The sequence below is a fragment of the Lontra canadensis genome, unplaced genomic scaffold, assembly GCF_010015895.1.
Source record: "Lontra canadensis isolate GAN:19392208 unplaced genomic scaffold, GSC_riverotter_1.0 scaffold77, whole genome shotgun sequence".
NCBI classification, from domain to species: Eukaryota; Metazoa; Chordata; class Mammalia; order Carnivora; family Mustelidae; genus Lontra; species Lontra canadensis.
In genome coordinates, this window is record NW_022631071.1 from 5,755,489 (window position 1) to 5,778,336 (window position 22,848).

A 22,848-nucleotide genomic window follows, 5' to 3' on the forward strand; every position below is an offset into this window, starting at 1 on the left:
AGGGCCCTGGGATCAAGCTCCACATGAGGCTCCCTGCTCAGTGAGAAGCCTGCTTCTCCCGTTCCCTCTGCTGCTCCCCCTGCTTGTGCTTTCTCTTGCTCTCTCTCCACTCTCAGTTAAATAAATAAATAAATTCTTTAAAAAAAAAAGAAAAGGTGGAATCAAGAGAGACAGAGAAAGACACAGAGAGATTGAGATCTTGTTTACATCAAATACTTAATGGAGCAGCATGCAAAATCACCATGGAATATCAGAAAACATTTGTGGATGGGTGTCAAAAAACTTAATAATAATTTACTATTTTAGGGATGCCTGGGTGGTTCAGTGGGTTAAAGCCTCTGCCTTTGGCTCAGGTCATGATTCCAGGTTCTGAGATCAAGCTCCACATCAGGCTCTCGGCTCAGGGGGGAGCCTGCTTCCCTTCCTCTTTCTCTGCCTGCCTCTCTGCCTACTTGTGATCTCTATCTGTCAAATAAATAATAAATAAAATCTTAAAAAAATAATTTACTATTTCATTTTATATATCAATCAATAAAACATGTATAGGCAATTAAGAACATCTTTAAAATACCTTTATTTTCTTTTAAAGATTTTATTTATTTGAGAGAGAGAGTGAGAGAGAGAGCATGAGAGGGATGAGGGTCAGAAGGAGAAGCAGACTCCTGCTGAGCAGGAAGTCTGATACAAGACTTGATCCCAGGACTCTGGGATCATGACCAGGACCGAAGACAGTCACTTAACTAACTGAGCCACCCACGTGCCCTTAAAATACTTTTAAAATACATAAAAACAGTGCTGTTCAAGGTAGCATAAGAAGCCACTTTTGAATGAAGAAAGAGGGTAAAGATACCTGACATTATGTATCTTAAAATAATCATCAATAGAAGAAAATTTAAGAGAAAATGATGCGGGATCTTTGGATAATGATACCATTAAAAAGACATAAAATCAAACTCTAGGCTAATCTTATAGTCCAATGGCAATGACCTTTTTTTTTTTCTTTTTTGGTGTTATCTGGATTTCCATTAAAGGTCCCCCCACAACCCACAATGTGGTATTTCAAATGTATTTCAACATACGCTCCTGACAGCTATAGTTGAAAAACATCTACAACTATTGCTTGCACTGCTGGCCTTCCCTTGTTGAATTAATGTTTTTTAAAAAAAAAGTTTAGAGTAAGAAACCATTCATGTTGAAAATGTGAAATGTCTTCTTTAATGGATAATTAAGCATCACCACATCCATGTAAAGTGCATATGTTTTTTAATGTAAACTTTTAAGGAGGATTTAAATCAGACTTGCAGACAGATTCAAAATAGGAGGCAGGATGGGGAAAAAATGCACAGAATTTTTTTCCTCTGCTTAATAAAAAATCTTTTTGTTTTATTTTAGAATAATGATTAGCCCTTAGAGTGATACAGGTATAAAATTGATACCATTTTATAAATTTTATCATTACATTCTTTATTCTACATGTATGCCTCATTTGAGTTAATAATCAATGCTGGGTAGAATTCTGTCAATCTAGTAAGTATTTGTTAAGTCAGCCCCATTATGAAGATGTAAGAGAGCAGGAAGGGTAACACCTTTATTAAGTATCTAGGAACTAGTGTGATGTGTCATACAAAGGATCATGAAACTAAATGGTCCCAATTATGAGTGGGCCAAAAATTACACTATTTTTATATCAATTATTCTCTGAGATATAATTGGCTGTTTTTAATTCACATGAAAAATAGACCTCAAAAATAGGTGACATTTTTTTTAAGTCCCCAGGAGATTTTTTTTTTGCCAATTTTAAATACAGTTTTATTTAAGACATTGCATATTCCACTTAACAATACAGTGCTTATAAAGTGCAATGTTTATTTCCTTTCCCTGTGCACATACTCCATATTCAAGGATCAAGAATGCCCAGTTTTTTTGCTATAGCTGCTCAATGTTACAACTGCCATGGAATTTGCTACAAATTTGGGTCCTTTGAATATTGTGTGTGGAACAATGCTAGACCTATTCATTCTCAGGTTGGTTTAATCAACCTCTTCAATGGTGGGCCCAGAGGAGGCACCACCAAAGGGAGGAGCTCCACCACCAGGGGAGCCTCCAGGCATTCCTCCTGGCATTCCCCCTGCACTGTGGTACAGCATGGTGATGATGGGGTTGCAGACTCTCCAGTTCTTTCTGCTGGTGTTCAAATTCTTCCTTCTCTGCAGTCTGGTTCATATCAAGCCAGCTGATGATTTCATTGTACTTGTCAAGAATCTTCTGTTTGTCTTCATCATTTATCTTGCCCTGAAGTTTTTCATCTTCAACAGCTGCTTTCATGTTCAATGCGTAAGACTCAAGTGAATTCTTGGAAGACACCTTGTCCTGCTATTTCTCATCTTCATCTTTGTACTTCTCAGCTTCCTGGACCATGCACTCAGTATCTTCCTTGCTCAAGCGGCCCTTGTCATTAGTGATGGTAATCTAGCTCTCTTTTCCTGTGCTCTTATCCACAGCAAAGACACTGAGGATACCATTAGCATCAAAAGTGACCTCAATCTGAGGGACACCACGAGGGTCAGGAGGTATGTCTGTGAGTTCAAACTTTCCAAGTAGGTTGTTGTCCTTGGTCATGGCACACTCACCTTCACACACCTGAATAAGCACACCAGGCTGATTGTTGGAGTAGTTAGTGAAGGTCTGTGTCTGTTTGGTAGGAATGGCAGTATCATGCTTGATGAGAACAGTCATGACTCCTCCAGCAGTTTCAATGCCAAGAGAAAGTAGAGTAACATCCAACAGCAGCAAATTTTGAACATTTTCAGATCTGTCTTCAGAAAGGATGGCTGCCTGGACAGCTGTACCATAAGCAACAGCCTCATCAGGGTTGATGCTCTTACTCAGTTCTTTTCCACTGAAGAAATCTTGGAGAAGTTTCTGAATAGTGGGTATATGGGTAGAACCACCCACCAGGACAGTATCATCGATCTGAGACTTGTCTAATTTGGCATCCCAAAGGGCTTTCTCTATAGGGTCCAGGGTGCCATGGAACAGGTCAGCATTTAATTCTTCAAACCGGGCATGAGTAACAGAGGTATAGAAGTCGATTCCTTCATACAGAGAATCAATCTCAATACTGGCCTGGGTGCTGGAGGAAAGTGTACGCTTAGCATGTTCACAAGCAGTATGGAGACAACGAACTGCCCTCTTGTTTTCACTGATACCCTTCTTATCTTTGTGCTTGTACTCTGCAATAAAATGGCTGACCATTCGGTTGTCAAAATCTTCTCCACCTAGGTGGGTGTCTCCAGCTGTGGACTTAAACTCAAAGATCCCATCTTCAATAGTAAGGACTGACACATCAAAAGTACCACCTCCTAAATCAAAGATCAGCACATTCCTTTCAGCTCCAACTTTTTTTTCTAAGCCATAAGCAATAGCAGCAGCAGTTGGCTCACTGATGATTCCAAGTACACTGAGACCAGCAATAGTTCCAGCATCTTTGGTAGCCTGATGCTGAGAATCACTAAAGTACGCAGGTACTGTGGCAACTACATTGGTAACCGTCTTCCCAAGATAAGCCTCTGCAATTTCCTTCATTTTTGTCCAGAGAGGACACCTCCTCTGGATAGAAGCTTTTTGTCTCTCCCTTGTATTCTACTTGGACCTTGGGCCTGCCAGCATCATTCACCACCGTAAAAGGCCAATGCTTTGTAGCAGATTGGACAACAGCATCATCAAATCTCCGTCTAATCGAGTGTTTGGCATCAAAAACTGTGTTGGTGGGGTTCATCGCAACTTGATTCTTTGCAGCATTACCAATCAATTGTTTGGTGTCTGTGGAGGCTACATACCTTGGGGTGGTTTGGTTTCCCTGATCATTGGCAATTATTTCCACTTTCCCGGGCTAGAAGACACCCACGCAGGAGTAGGTGGTGCCAAGATCAATGCCAACTGCAGGTCCCTTAGACATGGTTGCTTCAGTGTGGTCCTGGCTCAGCTTGAGAAGAACACAGCTTTCCAAAGATCTAGCCCCGCATTCAATGAGTCCTCAGGAGATTTTTAATTATTGTTTTTCTACAACACCAAATCTCACTTTGTAATGGACAGTAGATGTAGGAGCAACCCAATCTGAGCGTCATGGGCCAGATTCTTCTAAGTGTCCTTACTGTGCTAACATGCTCTTGGGTAGGAAAGCCCATGGTTTATAAAACCTTTAGCCCCACATCAAGTTTAATGCATTTCTAGCATCCTCTGTCCTCTACCTAGCATCTCTGACCTCTATTTAGGACTTTCTCCTTAGCACAGACACTGTACCTGGGTCCCAGACTATTTCTCAATTTCCTACACTATTGATTCCTCTTCAACACTGAAACGTATGTGTCTACACCACTGACATTAACCTATACTCCCTGCCTTACTTAAAGTTGTCCACTGGTCTAGCTGGATTATTACTGACCTGGTTTCCTTCACCAATGATTCCATTATGTCTATACTTCTCCTTTCTTATTGCAAAAATTGTGTGTGTGTGTGTGTGTGTGTGTGTGTGCACGCGCGTGCATGCACATACACAGGCACATTTTGTTGGCTAACCAAAAATATGAATGCATTTAATGTTAAAATAGCAAGTCCAGATTAAAAGAAACCAGAAGTCAGAAAACTAAGCAAAAACATATTGGATCATACATACATAGTTAGAACCTATATAATGTAATTTTTAACTTTTAATTCTTTACATTATAAGCCCTGTATGTTCTTGCTTGGATATCAGTGATACACTGCCATATTGGAAAACTGAGGATTTATCTGTAAAATTTCTTAAAAGTGAAAGGAAAATTCCCCAAATAGATTTTAGAATTCTTAATACTGAAATGAAAATCCACGATACAACTATTAGGTTTCAGTATAGAATAATCACTAAGCAGCCTGTAAAATTACATCTGTATTTATTCCAATGATACTTAGCAGTAATATAACAAACTAAGAGCTCTGTAATCTAATTTCATTTTCCATTTTTTCCAAGTTTCTCAATTACAACAACAGTAAATAATGGGGAAAATCAGCGACTAGGACGGATGCTACATAACTGCAATCAATAATTTCCTATACTCTGTGATCTGACTACTACCCTAAGGTGTTACCTACCTTTACCTTTACCTAGCCAGAAATACCCAACATTATTTCACTCAGTAGTTAATAACATCAGAAGAATTACCTCCAGAAAGTCACTGTTACAATGCTTTCACACTGCCTAGGCTTTTCCAGTAAACCGTCCCACATTTCTTCTCATTTGATTTTTTAAGATCTTACTTATTTGAGAGAGAGAACACAAGCTGAGGGAGGGCCAGAGGGAGAGAGAGAAGCAGACTCCCTGCTAAGCAAGAAGCCTGACAGAGACTCAGAGCTCAGTTCCAGGAGTGAGGGATCATGATGTGAGCCACCCAGGTACCCCTCATTTGATTTTTAGACTAGTAAATCTGCACTCAAAAAGAAGCAGGTTAAGGGCCTGACCTGAAAGAATGTTTTCAATCTAAGTGAATTTCATCAGGTGTGGAAATATTATAGTAAAATACTCCACACTTGGGGCACCTGGGTGGCTCAGTGGGTTAAAACCTCTGCCTTCACAAAGGAAACAAAAGCGAAAATGAACTTTTGGAACTTCATAAAGATCAAAAGCTTCTGCACAGGAAAGGAAACAGTCAACAAAACAAAGAGGCAACCCACAGAATGGGAGAAGATATTTGCAAATGACAGTATAGACAAAAGGTTGATATCCAGGATCTATAAAGAACTTCTCAAACTCAACACATACAAAACAGATAATCATATCAAAAAACAGGCAGAAGGGGTGCCTGGGTGGCTCAGTGGGTTAAAGCCTCTGCCTTCAGCTCAGGTCATGATCTCAGGGTCCTGGGATCAAGCCCCACATCGGGCTCTCTGCCCAGCAGGGAGCCTGCTTCCTCCTCTCTCGCTGCCTGCCTATCTGCCTGCTTGTGATCTCTGTCTGTCCAATAAATAAATAAAATCTTTAAAAAAAAACAGGCAGAAGATATGAACAGACACTTCTCCAATGAAGACATACAAATGGCTATCAGACACATGAAAAAATGTTCATCATCACTAGCCATCAGGGAGATTCAAATTAAAACCACATTGAGATACCACCTTACACCACTTAGAATGGCCAAAATTAGCAAGACAGGAAACAACATGTGTTGGAGAGGATGTGGAGAAAGGGGAGCCCTCTTACACTGTTGGTGGGAATGCAAGTTGGTGCAGCCACTTCGGAGAACAGTGTGGAGATTGCTCAAGAAATTAAAAATAGAGCTTCCCTATGACCTTACAATTGCACTACTGTGTATTTACCCCAAAGATACAGATGTAGTGAAAAAGAGGGCCATCTGTACCCCAATGTTTATAGCAGCAATGGCCACGGTCGCCAAACTGTGGAAAGAACCAAGATGTCCTTCAACGGACGAATGGATAAGGAAGATGTGGTCCATATACACTATGGAGTATTATGCCTCCATCAGAAAGGATGAATACCCAACTTTTGTAGCAACATGGATGGGACTGGAAGAGATTATGCTGAGTGAAATAAGTCAAGCAGAAAGAATCAATTATCATATGGTTTCACTTATTTGTGGAGCATAACAAATAACATGGAGGACAAGGGGAGATGGAGAGAAGGGAGTGGGGGGAAATTGGAAGGGGAGGTGAACCATGAAAGACTATGGACTCTGAAAAACAATCTGAGGGTTCTGAAGGGGCAGGGGTGGGAGGTTGGGGGAACCAGGTGGTGGGTATTAGAGAGGGCAGGGATTGCATGGAGCACTGGGTGTGGTGCAAAAACAATGAATACTGTTACGCTAAAAAGAAAAAGAAAAAAAAAAAAGAGCAGGGCCCCAAATTTTTTTTTAATATACTAAATGAATAGTTGTAAATTATAACTTTAAAAAGAAAACAAAACAAAACAACAACAACAACAACAAAAAAAAAAACCTCTGCCTTCAGCTTGGGTCATGATCCCAGGGTCCTGGGATCGAGCCCCGCATCAGGCTCTCTGCTCAACAGGGAGCCTGCTTCCCCCTCTCTCTGCCTGCCTCTCTGCCTACTTGTGATCTCTGGCTCTGTCAAATAAATAAATAAAATCTTTAAAAAAAAATACTCTACCCTCAATGACTATAGGCAACATGGAACTCCAGTGATAGCACTGGCAATAAAACAAGTCCAGGCAAAACATTTCCTCAGCATAGACTAAGTTTTCCCTAGCAGGGTTCTCTGATGTTACCAAAGGCAGAAAATATCAGTGTATCATGTTTTTCTTTAGCTTTGATCTACTAAGTAATTCAGGTACCAAATCCCTTCAGGAGTGAGAAATAAAAACCCAACAAATAAACACGATACAAGATGTGTATTTGACTAATTCCCTTACCTTATTTCTGTCTGTACTCAAATGTCACTACAAGGCCCATTCTGAGCACCCTATTTCAAATTGCAACTCTCATCCCTGATACTCCCTACTCTTCTTCAGTTATTTTCACCATAGCATTTACATCTGAGATTTCGTCTAGCTAGCTAGTGATGTGTATATATGTGTGTATATGTCTGTGTGTTTGTGTGTCTATATGGATATGGATATATATGCATGTATTTTTTTCTTTCTTCACTATACAGTATGCATAAGCTGCTACAGCAATGCCTGGAACAAAGACACCCAAATATATGTTATTTTAACTATATTCAACTCTATTATGTTCCCATGATTATCATCAAGGAATCTACTTCAGTGTTGCCTACATTTTGGCAGTATGTCAGGGTTATTAAAGAATTTCAGTGACTCTCCTTATTTCCTATAAGATTAAGGGTTTCCACATTTGAAAATGAAACTCTGATAAATTATATGCTTTTCTCAAAAGTTTTAAATTAATCCCATTTAGATTCAGAAGATATCAGTGCTTCCCTGCAAAGACATGCTTTTTCTTACTACCCAGAAGCAATTCCTTTTTCAAGATGATAGTTATCATTTATTTATGCTGAATAAATTATTTTCAAATTTTAGCATATATTTGTAGCTTTATTTCTAAGGCACCAGAAAGAAGTGAACTATGATCATTGTTCAATTAGAATGATAAAGCACTACTTCTGTACTGTTTTCCAAAATTAACTTGCTTAACTATCCCAAATTATGACTGAAAAATGATTTATATTTGAACAAATATTAACAATATTTCATATTATTTTGAATACAGCTACAAATTTCATTCCTAACAAGAGTTTTGTAAAACTTTTATTCCTTCCCTTACCTTCCATTTAACCAAGAAGAGAAATTACTCTATTACTTGCTATTTATCAAAGCTTAACTAAACACTTCTTTCCACTATATGTATTTGCTAAATGGATATGAAAGAATAGGAGATTTTGGGGGGTTGGAAAGAAGAGAGAATAAAGTGTAAATATTATGAGTTTCACTTTAGATAATTAAATTTGAAAAGATGAGATGAAATAGTGATACTTTCTAGGTATCTGGAAAATAAGACCAGAAGGAGATGAGAAGTCTAGATCAATAAGAGCACCTACATAAGGTTGATAATATGAATTCAACATGGCAAGCAAATTTTAGCAGGAAAACAGGGCCTCAAATAAAAACTCAGACTTAGGCAAAATTATTGGGGCAGGAAGATGGAAAACTAGGAAATAGAAGCCGGGTACAGATAAGTAAATAGCACAAAAGTTTCAAAGAATGGGTAGTGGATGGTATCAAATGCCAAGGAGTTTGAAGAAGATGACATCTGAAAAAAATTCTTCACATCTGGACTCCAAGATAAAGGTAAAAGATACCCTTGGAAAAGGTTATTAATTAGAGTACATATGCAGAAATTATGTTATCTAGTATTAAAGTATTTTCCTTTGTTCTACATGGCTATACTGATAATATTATGAGACATTATATGGTATGTGCTAGATGACTGGTTTGTGCAAGCACACTCTGAATGCCCCTGTTAATCACTATCTTGAGAATACACAGATCCTATCCTCCCTCTATATTCCCATTCAATAGGATATGAAAAGAAACATGTTGTTCAATGTTCAGGGTCAAGGGCTCTAGGTGTGGCGAATGTCTGGATGGCAGGCCTTGATCTCCTTGGAACACTGGCCACACAGGAGGAAAAAGGCTGTAGACAGTTGCTAGGCTATTTGCTATACTATAAAAGCTTGCCACATGTAGGTTCCAGCAGTAGATGCTTTGTTGTCTACCACTCCAGAACTCCCTGTAAGAAAGTTCCCTCAATAAAACTAACCCTCGATCTCTGTCTCCAGGTAATTTCTTTGGTCTTGCTTGGTCAACACCTACCCTCCTTGGCTTAGAGTTGGCCAAAGTATGGCAACATAGACATTGGTTGAGAATAAAAGTCAGTCCAATACATAAAATAAATAATGTATGCTGTGGAGCTGTTAGCATATTAGAATTAAGGAAAAAAATTAGTTAAGTTAGAGGCTAACGTATCAAATTTTCTATAGGGAGTTTTTGATTAAATATAAATTGATACATGAAGTCTCTAATATTTTAATTCTTAAAATGAAAATATCACATATTAAGTTTAAGTTAAATTAGTAAAGAAAATATCTTTTAAAAAGACTGATAACTGATGATGAGTTTAACTACTGTTAGAGGTATAAATTAATCATTACTTTAGAAAACCATTTGGCGTTATTGCTGTAGGGTAATCTATGTATGTAAATTATGATGCGGTAATTCCATATACCAAATAGAAATGCATGCATAAGTATACAAAAACAAACATAAAACAGTATTCATAACAAAACCACAAATGTCTGGCAAAATTTGAATTAAGTAAGTTAATTTTGATATATTCATATAATGGAATACTATAGAGCAGGGGTTGGCAAACTATGGCCCATGGGCCAAATCTAGCCGGCAGCCTATTTTTACAAATAAAGTTTTATCTGAATACAAGCATACTCACTTATTTACAGATTTTCTATGGTTGCTTTTGCATTATAAAAGTCAAACTGAGTGGCTGTGACAGGTTGTGTAAAATGGGCAAAGCCTAAAATATTTACTCTGCCCCTCTACAGTAGATGTTGCTGACCCTGGCTATAGAATAAAATGACAAACTACATTTACATTCAAAATTGTAAATGACTGGGAAACCTGGGTGGCTCAGTCAGTTAAGCATTTGCCTTTGGCTCAGGTTATGATCCCAGGGTCCTGGAATAGAGCCCGGTGTCCGGCTCCCTGCTCATTGGGGAGTCTGCTTTTCCCTCTCCCTCTCCATCTATACTCTCTTTCTCTCAAATAAATAAATACATCTTTAAAAAATTGTGAATGACTCTCACAAACATGGAGTTGAAGAAGACAGATACAGAAAAGTAGATAGCGTAATTCATATAAAGTTCAAAACCAGGCAGTACTAAACTATAGTGTTCCAAGTCAGAATAGTAGTTGCCTTTGGGGAGGAGGAAGGCAATACGAATTGGGAAGAACTGGTAATGTTCTATTTTTTGAATTGAGTGTTCGTTACATGGGAGAATTCACTAATTCATTGAACTGTATGTTTATGATTTGTGCATTTTTCTGTGTTACATATTCCTTCAATAAATGCATTTATAAAAGTAGAAGGATTATATGCCAATTTATTAGTAATAGTTACCCTTAGAGTATAGGATGGAAAGAATGAGACATTATAATGTATGTACTTCCATATCTTTTTACCTTTTTTAAAAGATTTTATTTATTTATTTCAGAGAACAAAAGAGAGAATGAGAGAGAGATGGCAAGCAGAGGGGAGGGGAAGAGGGAGAAGCAGACTCCCCACTGAGCAGGGAGCCTGATACAGGACCCGATCCCAGGACCCTGGGATCATGACCTGACCCAAAAGCAGGCACTTAACTGACTGAGCCACCCAGGTGCCCTCTTTTTAACTTTTTGAATAAGCTTATTACTTTAAAAATATGAAAACAAAGTAATAAAATGGTATGTATTAAATATCTTCACCATGTCATGGTTCTGTATTTTTATCAACAGGATTTAATACACTGTGGGCTCTCAAGTGGTAACAGGAGGTCAGAACTAAATGCTTACATCATTCAACATCTCTGTTTTGTGAACCACTAATACAAAATATATTTTATACCTGTTAACACCTTATGCTTTATCTAGGAGTTTCATAATCATGTGAAACCTTCTCACATATTTTTAAAATATGATCTTAATTATTTTTGTCAGATTAGAAACTGCTCCCTTATCTTTAGTAATACTGTCCATTTAATATGATGGTCTTAACTGGCCCCTTAAGCTAATTCTCTTCCTTTTCAAAGAGATAAAAGACTTCAGGCATTGAAAGTGACATTTAAAAATGCTCCTAGCAAATACCAATTGTTGCTTAAAGTAAAGATTTAAGAAAAGAAGTATTTCTGCATGATTTAATGACTGTTTGCTGTAGCAAAGTTCTTTTGTCTGGTCTCTAATACAATCCTCTACACTGTCTTGCTCAATATGCAACAAAACAATGATGTAGTTTTTGACAAAGAGCCCATCTCCCTATTGAGGTGGCATTACAGGATAATAGCTGCCTAAGCTATACAATTCAAAGAGATATATTTTAATATTAAAGTATCCGTTAATCAGTTTTTAAAGCTACAATGTTCAAAACTCAGAACAATATGTAAAACATTCCTTTACCAAAGGGAGTGACTAATCTTCTGTACAGCTTTGATAAGTTACAAGAAATAGGTTTATCTCAGAAGACTGATTATGATTAATATGCAGTTCATAAAGCTCCTTAGCTCTATGGTCTCTAACTGAATCTAATAAAGATAGGTCACGCATTTTTCATATTCCTTTTTCACTGATGACAGATCTCTAATAGGATTTATACGCATTTGATATTAATTGTATCAGAGACTGCACCAACTGCAATAACCCTCCATTTCTTTGCCTTTTAAAAGCTATACATAAATTAAAAGTTTCCATTTCTGTTTGAATGCAACTCTCACTGGCTATCAACCATGTTAAGGATAGAAGGTAGAAAAAGATTAAGAACCACCTCACCTAGTTCACTGAAATACCAAAAGATACCAAAGGCTATAAACCCAGGTTTGAGAGCTGTTTTAGCTATCTTCTCCCTTATGTCAGAAGAGCTCAAGTATAGAACATCAGTAAAAAGCTTGCACTCTGAATTGGAAAGGAAAGGACATGGTTTTAATAACCAACTCACAGAGGGGTGCTGGCAGTAACCCATCGTTCTGATGAAATATTGCTTTTCTAACCATCTACGGAGACCACACAGGAGATGTAAAAATGAGATAGTGCTACCTACAATGAAAAAACAAGTATCCTGGGGACTCAATCTAAAATAGTCCTTAATTTCAGCTCTAAACTCAAAAGTGGCTTCACTTGTGTCTGGGGAAAAAGAAATGTATCTTGCAAGACAATTCAAATTATAATTGCAGTTAAGAGAGGCGGACAATTCTATTTTCATATCCTATATTCTACACGATGACATAAATAGTGAAAAATTTCATTCTGCAAAAGAGCTTAGCAAGGGATTTGGGAAACTAATGAAACATTGCTTTATGCTCTATCAAAACACTTGGCTATTAGTGAATAAAATCCAACTGAAAAAAAAGTAGGTCACAACTGTAATGATTTTCTTTAGTTGAAACAGACTACATACAATAATTTAAAAAACAACCCACAAAGACCTCTGTATGACTGATTAAACTTACAGGATTACCTCATTGTTTTATAGATAGATAGACACATACATATATTTTATAATAATATATAATTTATAATGATATAATTTTTGTCCTTCAATTAAGAAAGGTTACTTTTTAAGTGAAACACACCAAAAAAATCAGCCAAGGTAGAGAGACTTCACTGAGTATTCAGACCAGAAAAAGGCCACCCTTTAGAAATAGGACTAGACTAGCGCTAGAAGAAATGCTACTTTAAAGTCATACAAAAATACTTAAATACAAGTATAGAATTGATCAAGCTGATCTACATATAAATTAACTACCAGAAAAAAGCCTAAGGTTTTGAAAATAACCATATTACAATATTCAGTAATGTCACATTCAATATCTACCATCAGTCAAAAGTTACTAGTGAATCAAAGAAGCAAGGAAATATGACTTATAAACAGGAGAAAAACTACCCATTTGAAACAAATCCAGAAGTGACAGAGATGGTGGAAATAGCAGGCAAAGATTTTAAAACAGATATTATTAGGATATTCAACATTTAAAGAAAACATGAACACAATAAAAGAAATGGAACTATTAAAGAAAAAAACAGAGCTCTCAAGCTGAAAAATACTATACATGAAATGAAAATTTCATTGTATGCTGTTAACAGATTAGACACTGATAAAAAAAGTGAAACAGAAATAATGGCAAAAGGAACATAAATCTGAAGAAAAGAAAGGAAAAAAATGGTTTAAAAAATTATCAGAGAACTTTAATGACATATGGGACAATAAAAAGTTGATCTAATATAGAAGAAATTTCCAAAATGATGAAGAGATAAATCAAAAGAAATATTTCAATAAATGATGATCCACAATTTCCCAAATTTGATGAAAAAATATTGATTTATAAATGTAAGAATCTTAATGAACCCCAAACAAGATGAACATAAAATAGCCCTGAGGTACATCATAATTATATTGTTGAAAACCAGTGATAAAGAATTAAATCCTAATAGTAGCCAGAGAAAAAGATATGTTACACAAAGGGGAACAGAGTTTATTAAAGATTTTATTTTGGTTTATTTTTAGAGAGAGAAAGAGAGCACACATGAGCAGAAAGGGGCAGAGAGAGAGGGAGAGTCCCAAGCAGACTCTGGACTAAGCACAGAGCCCAGTGCAGGACTCGATCCCAGGACCCTGAGATCAGGACCTAAGCCAAAACCAAGAATCAGACGTTTAACCAACTGCACCACCCAGGAACCCAAAGGGGAACTGAGTTTAAAATGACTGTTGACTTCTTATCAGAAACAATGGAAGCCATAAGAGAATATTTAAACTGCGAAAAGGAAATCAGAAAAAAAAACTGTTATTTTAGAATTCTGTATCACATAAAATATCCTTCAAAAATGAAGATAAAAAACACAGACAAACAATCTGAAATAATCAACTGAAGAAAACCTGTACTACAAGAAATGTTTAAGGTAACTCTTCAGGCTAAAGGAAATTGATATGAGATAGAAATTCAGATATACATAAAGGAATAGAGTTCCAGAACTGTATGCAAAATAAACTATGAAAATAGCACACTGTTTTTAGTTTATTTTCCTTAAAATATACTTGATCATTTAAAGAAAAAAAAAAGAATACAAAGCATTGTCAGACCTATACATATCTAAACTAATATATATGATAATAACAACACAAATGATGGTTAAGTGACTACCTTCAGCTCAGGTCATGATCCGGGAGTACCGGGATTGAGTCCGGCATCGGGCTCCCAGCTCCATAGGGAATCTGGTTCTCCCTCTGACCTTCTCCCCTCTTATGTTCTCTTTTACTCTCTCTCTCCCTCAAATAAATAAATAAATAAAATCTTTTTTAAAAAATCCATATAAGGCAAAAGGGGAAATATACAAAATGCATCTGAAATTTTACCAAATATTTCTGGAAACTTCCCTCTTACACTTGATGCAGTTCTTCTGAAGTTATAACCATGACATTTTAAATAAATGTCTAATAAGTCATAGACATATATTTTTCCCATGAGCTTTTCTTAAAAGCTAAACACAATCCTTCAGCCAGTATAATCAGTGATATCTGAATGTGGGCTATGTACCTAAAGGATATATATTTCTTTATGTATATCAGTAAAAAGGAAAAAAAAAAGGCTAATCATTCCTAAATGGAAACTTTTTAAAAATACATTATGCCTAGGCTGCTCTGTGAAACACAGTGAATCCCCCTTTGATGAGTCCTCACCAAAGTCAATTCTATTCTGTGCAATGATACAGTAATGCCCCCCAAACCACTGAAGAGCATTGGGTTGTTTTTCCCTCTATAAAATAACCAAACACTACTCTATTTTTATATTTCTTCCTTCCACTGCTAGCTATCACACCTTACTGTCAGTAGCACCTTTTTTTTCCCCCTTCTTTTCAAAACACAAGATTAACTGGGTGAGAGCCTGAGTCGATATCCATGATTCTCTGAAACACACAAGTATTTTTCCTGGGGCACCTGGATGGCTCAGTCACTGAAGTGTCTGCCTTTAGCTCAGATCATGATCCCACGTCCTGGAATTGAACCCCATGTCCTCAGTTGTCAGGATTTGGGGGGGGTGATCCCCACTCAGCAAAGAGCCTGCTTCTCCTTCTCCTCCCCACTCCACTCCTGCCTGCTCTCTCTTGCTATCTCTGTTGCCATCTCTGTCTTTATCTCAAATAAATAAATAAAATCTTCTTTAAAAAAGAGTCTTTTGGGGCGCCTGGGTGGCTCAGTGGTTGGAGCCTCTGCCTTCGGCTTGGGTCATGATCTCAGGGTCCTGGGATAGAGTCCAGCGTCGGGCTCTCTGCTCAGCAGGGAACCTGCCTCCTCCTATCTCTCTCTGCCTGCCTCTCTGCCTACTTGTGATCTGTCGAATAAGTAAAAAAAAATCTTAAAAAAAAAGAGTCTTTTTTCTCCTCAGTTTGCAGACATGTGGACAATACTGCAAATTGTTGAGATCAGTCAGAATACTGAACTCCTGAAACGGGAACTCTGCTGAATATAAAACTGCCATTAACTGTATTCCAAAAGCAGGATGATAAAGCCCAGTTGAGAGAAACTCTTAAAATCAGAAAACAAGTTATCACAAAAAAAACTATATAAAATAGTAATCAAAGGTAATTTTCCATCATTCAGCCTGAAGATGCCACATCTATCAGAGATTCATTAAATAGGTCAGAAACTAAGTTATGAACATGTTGGGACAAGTGATACTACAAAAATATGCCCAGATTTTCTGAAATTCTCACTTTTTTCTTTATATAATTGCTTTCTTAGCTCTTGTCCTATCAATACTCCAACCCACCAACCAATAGTAAAGAAAATTAAACACTATAAATAAAAGTTGATATAATATTATGTGGGTCTCTAACAACTACCTATAACCAGAAACCAGCAAAGTACAACCTAGTTGACTGTATTTGCAAGAGGACATGGAGCATATGCTTGTACTTGTAGTAAGCTTTCAAGCTCAGCGGGAGGAAAGAGTAAGGACAGGTATGTTTGTTTGGTACATTCATAAGCTCACGATGGGCCATGAACCTTAAAATCAATCACAACAGGGGATGGAGGACTCCAGGAGAGATAACTCGAAGAAAAATAAATAGAACTGAGAGATTACATGACGTGATTAATTGCACTGGGGGGGGGAAGTCTGGGTTTCAGTTTGTGACTGCTATGAAGAATATGACAAAACGATTTTTTTAAACAGCAAGTTTTAACTGCAGAGGAAAAAAGTAATTTTCTAACAAGCATGGCTCAGCGGTGAACAATATTTGCATAGTCATAACAAAAGAAACATTAAACGTTTATTTAATAAAATTGTAATATAAATATAGCAAAAGTTTTAGGGGTAAGAAAAACATAATATGGAACCAGAAAAGACCCTGAATAGCCAGAGGAACGTTGAAAAAGAAAGCCAAAGTTGGTGGCATCACAATTCCAGACTTCAAGCTCTATTACAAAGCTGTCATCATCAAGACAGCATGGTACTGGCACAAAAACAGACACACAGATCAATGGAACAGAACAGAGAGCCTAGAAATGGACCCTCAACTCTATGGTCAACTAATCTTCGACAAAGCAGAAAGAATATCCAATGGAAAAAGTCTCTTCAACAAATGGTGTGGGGGAAACTGAACAGCCGAATGCAGAAGAATGAAACTGGACCATTTCCTTACACCACACATGAAAATAGACTCAAACTGGATAAAAGACCTCAATGTGAGACAGGGATCCAGCAAAATCCTTGAGAACATAGGCAGCAACCTCTTCGACCTTAGCCACAGCAACTTCTTCCTAGAAATATCGCCAAAGGCAAGGGAAGCAAGGGCAAAAATGAACTACTTGGACTTCATCAAGATCAAAAGCTTTTGCACAGCAAAGGAAACAGTCAACAAAACCAAAAGACAACCAACAGAATAGGAAAAGATATTTGTAAATGACATTATCAGATAAAGGGTTAATATCCAAAATCTATAATGAACTTATCAAACTCAACACCCAAAGAACAAATAATCCAGTCAAGAAATGGGCAGAACATGAACAAACATTTCTGCAGAAAAGACATCCAAATGGCCAACAGACACATGCAAAAGTGTTCATCATCACTAGGCATCATGGAAATACAAATCAAAACCACAGTGAAATACCACCTTACACCAGTCCGAATGGCTAAAATCAATCAGGCAGGAAACAACAGGTGTTGATGAGGAGGCAGAGAAAGGGGAATCCTCCTACACTGTTGGTGGGAATGTAGGCTGGTGCAGCCACTCTGGAAAACAGCATGGAGGTTCCTCAAAAAGTTGAAAATAGAGCTACCCTAAGACCCAGCAATTGCACTACTGGGTATTTACTCCAAAGATACAAATGTAGATCCGAAGGGGCATGTGCACTCGAATGTTTATAGCAGCAATGTCCACAATAGCCAAACTACGGGAAAAGCCTAGATGTCCATCAACAGGTGAATGGATAAGGAAGATGTGGTGTGTATATATATATACAATGGAATACTATGCAGCCATCAAAAAAACCCGAAATCTTGCCATTTGCAACAACGTGGATGGAACTAGAGGGTATTATGCTAAGTGAAATAAGTCAATCAGAGAAAGACTATTATCATATTATCTCAATGATATGAGGAATTTGAGAAACAAGACAGAGGATCAGAGGGGAAGGGAGGGAAAAAAATGAAGTAAGATGAAACCAGAGAGGAAGACAAACCATAAGAGACTCTTCATCTCAGGAAACAAACTGAGGGTTGCTAAAGGAAGGATGGGGTGGCTGGGAGATGGACATTGGGGTGGGTATGTGCTATGGTGAGTGCTGTGAATTATGTAGGACTGATGAATTACAGACCTGCACCCCTGTACCCTGAAACAAATAATACATTGTATGTTAATAAAATATTTTTTTTAAAAGAAGCACCTCTAATAAAAATAGCCTTAATCTCTCTATCCAACAAATTCACCATCACCTGAGTTTGAAGTACTAAAACAAATACCATACAGTTTCCTTTTCCTACCAAAAGTAGTATTCATACAAACCATGCTGTGCAGAAAAGCATTAACATAAGAGGTCTAAGACTGAGGCTTGCTAACAAGGTTCATATTTGGCTGGTGTCTGGAAACTTGGTTTGGGAGCATTCCCACTGCTCCCTAACTTAAAAAAGATGGTTTCCTGTGCCTGTTTATACAAATAATGTGGATTATACTGAATACTTGCCTTACTTCTGAGCATCTGGAATTTTGCTACATGCTAAACAAAATGCTTATATGACCACCCCCGATAAAGCCCTTGGGCACTGACTCCTTAATGGGCTTTTCTGGGCAAGAAATTACAGATATACTGATTCATTTTCACCACATGGGAAGAGAGCACTGTATGTGATCCCTCATGGGAGAGAGACAGCATAGAGAAGCCTGTCCATGGATTCCTCCACTATCCACCTATACTTTTCCCCATATGATCTGACTGCATATCCTACTATGTGTCAGTATAATAAATTTTAGCTATTAGAACTATGTTTTGAGTCCTGTTGGTCCTTCTAACAATCTCCAAATGTGGAAGTAGTCTTGGGAATCCCTAGTATACATATGGAGCTGTTTTGAATGCTGGAGAGAGAAGAATTAAAAAATGAAAGATACTTTAGTCCCACTCTCAAATTGCTAGTTATCTACTGGGAGAGTTGAAAGGGTATGCTGGCAGTAAACCAGTAAACACTGATCATTCATTCAAAATGTTAATGAGTATCTATTGCATTCCTGGCGATGTTAGGTAACAGGCATTAACAGAAACATAAAAATTAAACACAGCCTTTGAATAAGGGGCTTACAGTACTAACAGGACTAGTACACAGTAACAGAAGTTCCTCTTAGGATTCACATTGCCTGAAATACTAGAAACATAAACATGTTAACTATTCCATTACAGAATCACAATTTTCTCTGACATGTAATCTGATTTGTGCAATTTGCATGCTTCCTTGGTTAATACTAAGAGTATTAGTTAATTTTCCTTAAAATGTGCCAAAAGGGCAGGATGATGGGCCCAAAGTCTTGCCAAACCCTTTAAATATTTGTTACAGCAGCCTTCATAGAATTTATCAACTAACAACTAAATATCAAGCACTATGCAAGACTGCTTAGAATGGAAATATAACACATTCCCAATCTCCAAGGATCCCACAAGTCTCCTGCAAGGGAGCAGTAAACAAATCATTAGAATTTCGGGGAAGACTTGTGAGAAGTTTGCATGAAGTAAGATGACAATGCAAATGAGAAGCTCTTAACCATTGATCTGGACCATTAGACATCATCACTGGTAGAAAACAAATGTGTGAAAAGGAGCTAACAATTACAACACCCGAATGGCAGAGTCTTAAAATTTGCCATAAGAGTATTAGTACTACCTAATTTTAAGGTAGTTTTACATTTTCCTTCAAAGTCTAAAATTAGAAGAATATTTTACCAAGATATAATTTTACCTGATACAAAAGCTGGTATAAGGGCACCTGGGTGGCGCAGTCAGTTATGTCCATCTCTTGGTTTTGGCTCAGGTCATGATTTCAGGGTTGTGAGATCAAGCCCCACATCAGGCTCTGTACTCAGCACAGAGTCGGCTTGAGATTCTCTCTCCCTCTGCCCCTCACACTCATGCTTTCTCACTCTCTCTCACTCTAAAATAAATAAATCTTTTTTTTTAAAAAGCTAGCATAAAATACCCCTTAAGAGTGATGTCTACCATCCTAATGAACAATAGTACTGGTGAATAAATTACATTAGGACCAGTGTAGGTCCTCACAAACACAATTTTGTATTCTTCTCATCAGAAAAATTTCCTAATGTCAAAAAGTAATTTTACTTCTATTTGGCATGATGTTGAAAAGGAACCTAATTTTCTAACCAATTTCCTTTAAACCAATGAAAAACAATTTTTATAAAGGGGAACTAAATCTTGAAATTACTTTTAATTACTTCATTAACTTTAAAACTCTTTAACTTAAAAAAAGTCACCAACCATTATTTTCTTCACACATAATATTACAATCTCCTATCTTTGAAGACTTCAAAAATATATTAGTTCAAAATCCATTTCTTGGTTCCCACTGAGATTTAAATTACCTGAATCTAATAGCCTCACTGCAAGAGTTATATTCCATGGCTTGTAAGTTGAATTCACCAGCATGACATCTATGTTTTATATATATAAATTCCCCAGGTTTACTGTAAATTCATGACATCAACAACACTGGTCGTCTAAAGGATTGGTACTGCTATCAAAACACATGCACAAAGTGAGACAGAAGTAGTCATAATTTTTCCTGCTTGCCTACCATATTATGATAATCATAGAAAAAATAGAAGTAGCTTAGAGCACAAAAACTGAGTTAATAGCTGAAATCAGTGTAAACTAGAAGAAAAAGACATATTTGCATATAAATCAGAGCAACCAGTAAGGTTCACATCATGGTACATAATATAAAATTATTTTATTACAGAAGCTACTACTGGCATACTAGCTTCAATTATTCTATTTTCTAAAATTTGGCACAGGCTATATTAAAAGAAAATTTACTAACCGTAACATATAAAATACTGACCAGGGCTATCCTTAAGCTGTTGAATTCTTCCTAATACTGTAAAGAGTCCGTAAAACAAAACATTAATTACTGGAATAAAGTAAAAGAATTAGTGACTGGAAGTAAAGCACAATGAGGTGCTCCAGTTTGGGACTCTCTCACTTATTTCTGTAACTATTTCTTTCCTCTGTTAAATAGTTATAGAGGGAACATTGTTAGTGTTCATCAAATTGGAACCAATAGTTCGTGTATTTTTTTAACACAAGCAGAAACTGATCTAAAAACATCTGTTATCTTTTCTGTAGTAGGAATTACATTTAGAATAACTAAATTATATTTGTTACCAGTCTTGATACTCTCACATAATCTGCTTCCAATCAGAGCTATTCACAACAGATGGGACTAATTCCAAGTTCTAATTACCTGAAGCCCCATTCACCACAGTACCTTAATTACTCCCTGGTAATCAGGTGAACACTTACAGTGCTCTAACTTCTTCAGAGGTTGTCAAGGGGCCATTTAGTTCATTTCAGCTGCCAAAATCTTGATTCCCACTGCACTAAACTTTTACACTACATAATGGTTTAAAGTTTCAATGATGAAGAGACTTTCAGTATCTTTCTGTGGAAAAGGGCCTGTGGGTATAATCATATTTTGCATTAATTCCCTTGGTTTCATCAAACGTGGTTTCCTCAACTTTTGAGAGTGTCACTTGAGATTGCTCACCACCCTGCTCCCTCTATTCCTCAAGGACATTCTCCTCTGCTCTTGTTTGGGCCATTAGCTCCAGTTCGTCCTTCCACTCTCAAAATATGAGCGTTCCCCTGTATACAGTCTTTGTTCTTCTATTCTTTTCTATTCACTCTCTCGTTCTCAGGGAGCCCCCAATTTTCTAAGGTTTGGACTACGGCTCCTCTAATGAGGACTCACAAAACAACTCTTGCTCTGACCTTTCACATAATTTTGATTCAGCTTCTCAAAGAGAAGATATTTCCACTTAGATTTTACTACTGCTACACACCAAATTCATTGTGTGTGTGTGTCTAAAACTAAACCCATTTCATTCTCCTAGTAATGACAACAATCACAAGAGTTAACATTTAATCCTCACAACAAACCTTAGAATTAGATGTTATTTTCTTTCATCACCATTTTACAGATGAGAAAACAAAGATTATACAACCTGCCAGGATTGAACCCAGGCCTACTGACTCTAGAGGTTGTCTTCTTAACCACTGCTATTCACCTATTAGAGATCACGTGACTATGATTAGTCAACTTTACAGAAATGGCTATTCTCTAAACTACAGTCAATATTTCCAAAGTCTCCATTCCGCATAGATTTCCTCCACAATAATCTAGTATCTACATAGTTCAGACTCACTGAAGCCCACTTTTATCATCCAGGCCCTGAAGCCACCCACTGCTCTCTAAACTCATGAACCACATACCATCACATCTTCCTCTCCCTAATTGAGCAAGTCCTATATGAAGCATAAGGATATTAGGAAAGAGAGGTATGTTTAAATTGTTTCTTAAAATTGAAGTCTATAAGTTAGTGAAGATGCTTAACTTTATAAATATACGTGTTTTAACATATTTTAGTGTTAATTCAGTCTATTTCCATGTAACAGTTATATACATGCACTGTTCTATGTAAGCTATTTTCCTGGCACAAGAGAGCTATATCAACAGGATCTTAAAGAACTTAATAGTTGTTTCCTATGTAAGAAAATTATCTCATGTTCTACTTTAATTCATACAATGCTTATCTATATTGATGCAGTCTTTATATAATTTTAGGAAAACAGTCTGAGTGTAGAACAAAAGAATAATTTTGGCAATTAGGAAAATTTGACTAGGAAATTATTTTTCTTCTCTAAAAGGTAGCAAGTGATGCTTATATAATGAAATTTCAGAAATGATTTATCCTAATTATTCAAAGTACAATTAGAAGAGGAGAAATCGGAGACAAGATGGCAGGGAAGTAGGAAGAGGAGCCGTTTCAACCTGTACCCTAAA

At 37.0% G+C, this 22,848-nt stretch overlaps 1 protein-coding gene and 1 pseudogene across 5 annotated transcripts in view; both read right to left on the bottom strand.

Annotated features, from left to right (window-relative positions):
• DIAPH2 (diaphanous related formin 2) overlaps positions 1-22,848 on the bottom strand; it is a 1,009,576-nt gene that overhangs the window by 873,056 nt on the left and 113,672 nt on the right. The gene's annotated exons all lie outside the window — the stretch shown is intronic.
• On the bottom strand, positions 1,778-3,970 carry LOC116881762 (annotated as a pseudogene).